The sequence below is a fragment of the Salvia splendens genome, unplaced genomic scaffold, assembly GCF_004379255.2.
Source record: "Salvia splendens isolate huo1 unplaced genomic scaffold, SspV2 ctg472, whole genome shotgun sequence".
NCBI lineage: Eukaryota > Viridiplantae > Streptophyta > Magnoliopsida > Lamiales > Lamiaceae > Salvia > Salvia splendens.
The window spans coordinates 31,642-36,553 of NW_024599126.1; the positions used below are offsets into that span (position 1 = coordinate 31,642).

The 4,912-nt window shown below is 31.9% G+C and overlaps 1 long non-coding RNA gene across 2 annotated transcripts; it reads right to left on the reverse strand.

Annotated features, from left to right (window-relative positions):
• Nucleotides 1-401: 401 nt before the first annotated feature.
• LOC121790310 lies at nt 402-2,825 on the reverse strand. Of its 2 annotated transcripts, XR_006048254.1 has the most exons (6): nt 2,633-2,825; nt 2,475-2,540; nt 950-1,209; nt 761-850; nt 622-654; nt 402-522 (listed from the first exon to the last, which is right to left on the reverse strand). It is a non-coding gene; the product is annotated as an uncharacterized LOC121790310 (long non-coding RNA). The 2 variants fall into 2 exon arrangements; XR_006048255.1 differs by lacking the exons at nt 2,475-2,540; nt 2,633-2,825 and adding an exon at nt 1,502-1,667.
• Between the last annotated feature and the right edge of the window lie 2,087 nt (nt 2,826-4,912).

Genomic DNA, 4,912 nt, shown 5'->3' on the forward strand with positions numbered 1-4,912 from the left:
GAATAAATAAGCCAAGCCCTAACCCTAGCCCCATTATTCACGCCGCTCTCTTCCTCTCCTCTCTCCCACACGATTTCTTCTCCCTCCCTCTCCTTCTCCACCAATTCTTCACCAATCCTTTGTTCTTGCATCAATTTGGAGTTGGAAATTCAATATTCGAAGAATCGCATCAATTATCTTTCCTACCGATTGTTTTTGAACAAGAAAGGTATTTTTGAATCCTCTTTCTTATCCCTTCCATTGAACCCATGTTTCTTGATTCCCTCATGCATATAGTGAGTGTAGAAATCATAGATCTAAAAATTAATTGGTTGGGATTGATGTTTTGCATTAGAAAGTATGTGGATATGCGTTTTATGTATGTGTATGTGAGAGGTTGTGGATGATTCGTTGGTGAGTGATATGTGAATATACGAGCATGATTGGATTTCAATCAAATACGAGCAATGGAAATGACAGTGAGAACCGAGCAATGGAAATGACAGTGAGAACATCACCCGCTGCGAGACTTTCGGCCTTAATCTGCAAGCCCGATCCAGCAAAAAAAGTGGATTTCAATCAAATACGAGCAATGGTTCAAATACGAGCAATGGAAATGACAGTGAGAACATAGAACATCACCCGCTGGGAGACTTTCGACCTTAATCTGCAAGCCTGGTCCAGCAAAAAAAGTGGATTTCAATCAAATACGAGCAGACAAAAAAGTGGATTTCAATCAAATACGAGCAATGGAAATGACGGTGAGAACATAGAACATCACCCGCTGGGAGACTTTCGGCCTTAATCTGCAAGCCCGGTCCAGCAAAAAAAGAGGATTTCAATCAAATACGAGCAGACTTCCGGCCTTAATCTGCAAGCCCGGTCCAGTAAAAAAAGTAGATTTCAATCAAATACGAGCAATGGTTCAAATACGAGCAATGGAAATGACAGTGAGAACATAGAACATCACCCGCTAGGAGACTTTCGGCCTTAATCTGCAAGCCCGGTCTAGCAAAAAAAATGGATTTCAATCAAATACGAGCAATGGTTCAAATACGAGCAATGGAAATGACAATGGGAACATCACCCGCTGGGAGACTTTTGGCCTTAATCTACAAGCCCGGTCCACCAAAAAAAGTGGATTTCAATCAAATTCGGCCTTAATCTGCAAGCCCGGTCCAGCAAAAAAAGTGGATTTCAATCAAATACGAGCAATGGTTCGGCCTTAATCTGCAAGCTCGGTCCAGCAAAAAAAGTGGATTTCAATCAAATAGTTTGTCTTTATTTTCTTATATAGTAATGACAACATTACTAAATCCAATCTAACAAAACCGTTCGTCATAATCTATACGCAACAAATAATCAGATTATACAATATCCACAACCGTTTATTTTTTCCATAAATAAACTTCCAAAGCTTCGAAAAAAGCTACTTTCCATAGTTCCATTCCATGTACTCCTCAATCATGAAAATTTAAAACGCAAAATCAGAATCTTCCCAAAATATTTGGGCTGAAACTACCCTATATATAAAACTTCAACCTAGCTCTCGCCTCATTCCTCTGTTGGAATATATAAGATATATGTTGGAGGAGTAATTTAGTTTGGAGGAAATATTTGAGAGGAGAATGAGTGGAATATATGGGAAATGGTTTAGGAGAGGTAATATGGGAAAACTAAGGACACTTTATTTTTCAAACTCTTCAACTTGTGAAAATGGTACAACTATGCCATATTTATAGGCATTCATTTCCTATTCTAGAATTCTCTACTAGATTCTTTAATATTTATATTTAGATTTTTCTCCATAAAAATCTAGATATTTTACTACATTCTAGGAACTCTACTAAAAATATCTAGATATTTCTCCTACTTAATTCTTTTATATTTTAAATATCTATATTCTAGAGAATTCTATCTCTAGTTAATTCTACCAAAATATCTAGATATTTTCACCCTCATTTCTAGATAATTCTACATAATATCTAGATATTTGTATAATATCTAGCTATGCAACCCTATAAGTTTCATTTTATGGATCCGCATTGAACAATTCTATATGTAAAATTGAATTAGACCTGGGAAATTGAGTGATTCCCCTTTTGTTTTGACTTAGAAATTGGCGAATTGCCTATAGATACTATCAAGATCAAGGAAGAGGTGTTTTGAACCCAACGACGAAGTTCATTTTTCAAAAGCATCATATATAACAAAAATAGAATGGAGTTTTTTTTTACTATGCAGGATGCTTATAAATCCAAAGGACCCTTTTTTCCATCGAATCAGACAAACTAAAGAAGAGAACCGCGTTGGATTCTTACGCTTTCATGCACAATTAACCCCATTCATCCAATTAGGCGATTACTACAGGGATGAACATAATCTGCAAACCGCAATATTGTCCCACAACACTCACAACAACAACACACAATTTTATGATCTCAAGTTTCACAAAAAAAACTATCATGAATTAAATAGGTTTGAAATTTACTTACAAGGGCTGCAATTAGGAGTTGCTTGTTCTCATCACTCCTCTTCATCCAAGCCCCTCACCATACATTCTGCACACAACACAACTAAATCAAATGACATCATCAATATACACGTGAAAATGTAACAGAGAAATCGAGACCATTTGTCGGGTCGGGCTTACCATGCTCCCATGAATACTAGTAAATATAGAACTATGAAGTATGAACAAAGCCAAGGCCATCAGTGTATGAAGAAAACTGCTTCAGAGCATGAATAAGAGAATCTACGCAAACAATTGTTGGTCTAAATATGAAGAAGTTTATGTCCAAATTCCTGTTGTTAAAAGGAACATAACATGCCATTTTTTGTTAAACCTCTACTATTTTCTGCTTTTTTCTTAGAGGATTTATGAATGATTATGTATATGACAAGAAGAAGATAATGGACAAAAAATAAGTTAGAATTTTCTGGTGTTTGAATTTGAAGATAGTCAAAGTCATATCGAATTGATTGGTCATAGATTGGCTTCCTCTTGAGACCAAAATTATGAAAAAACCTAATGAAAATGATGTTAAAATTTGAATATAGTCAAAGTCATATGCTGCATTGTGTTTAGGTTCTAGAATAGTCCTTCAATTACACTTATTTTACGTGGAAAGTTTGTTAGTATAAATTTCAATTGCGTGCTCCTTATGTCAATATATAGATACAATAATTGCAGTGGTTACGAAAAAGAATTTGGCATGTTTCACTTTAGAATATTTACTACTACTACGTAGTACCACTAGATAAGTAGGGTCCAAATTTTAGTACAATAAAAATTGAAAATAATAGTATCCATATTTTACAAAAATAATTGAAATATTATGAGTGAAAAAAATAGTCAAAGGTCTTAAAAAGTGAAAATGACGTACACTTTAAAGTAATTACTCCAAATGCGAATGTTTCTTATTTTTATGGCTGAACTGCACACTAAAAGAATTTATTTTTCATTATAAAAAAATAGAAATGCAATTACTTATATGTTTAATTTTTTTTAATAACCATAATTTAGGATGCAATAAAATCATTCCTAATTTGAGGATAAATTATCTTAATTTTTTATTTTACTAAGACGCTTTTCATTTATGTTCTAATTTTAGTTGGGACACCAAGAATGAAAACATTTTTAAAAATATTGGTGGTATATTTAAAACTATAAATTAACATCTCTAATTGCATTAAAATATTTTTAGCGCTTTTCCATAGTGACATAAAAATGTTTTTTGAGTGGAGATAGTAGTATTTATTTAAACACAACATTCAAGAAAGGATTATAGGACAAAATACTTGGTAATATTTCAGTTTTGCATTATTAATTCTGATGAAATTATTTGCAAGAAAATAAAGAAACGAGTTCGGTACTGTTTTTGCTCCTAATAATTATTAGGACGGTGTTCACTTCTTCTACCTATCCAATACTCCTCCGTCCTATTAGAAATGAAACATTTTTTGTTTTTTGGCATGAAATTTTATGTAGTGTTGTTTTATGAGTAAAAGAGAAGAGAATAAAGTAAGAAAGATGAAAAAATAGAATAATGTTGTTTCTATTTTTAAAATATTTTATTTTTAATGGGACAATTAAAAAATTTGTTTTATTTTTAATAAATCAGATATAGTACTTACTAATATAATCATATCCACATAATCACTCTATTGGGTGAAAGTGAAACTATTGACTTTCAATAGAAATTTAGAGAAGGCATTGAAAAATAAAATAAATTCGTGACAAAATTGAAAAGATATAATCAAACATAAAAGTCGTCCGAAAATTCACTTATGTAATAAAACGATTCCAACCAATCAAGTGCTGTCTCTTGTACATGAAGCAGCAGACTGAATTTGAATTTCAGAAACTTGCATATTAATAAAAAAATATTGTGCTGAAATTTTTCTTTTTCATCCTTATTTAGTAAAAAAAGATTATTCTCTCCTATCCATTGTTTTCACTCCAAAAAAAGGATAAGATTTCACAACAATAATGAGATGATTATACTCTTTTATCTGAGTGAAAAGAAGAATAAATTAATGATAGTGATTGGTGAAATTACCTAAGAGATTAGGATCTTAAAGAAAGTCTAAATTACCTAAGTAAGCTGTTCAAATCATCTATGAAATCAAATAAAAAAATATACTATTAATGATTCTATTCCGAAGTGTTAATACAGTAGTATTATTTTTGTTGAAGCAGTTAAATTAATCCAGGAAATTATTTTTGTTGGGCTTCACATAACTAATTAATCTATGAAATTATTTTCGTGGGCTTCACATAATTTTTTGGTGCACCATTTTACTTCACAATGTGTTTAACCACGGACATGTTGGGATTGGATTTTTAATATTACTACTATTATTTAAACTATTTTTTGTTTATTCGTAATTTAATATCATGATTCATGATAAATTACATATTTTTGTGCTC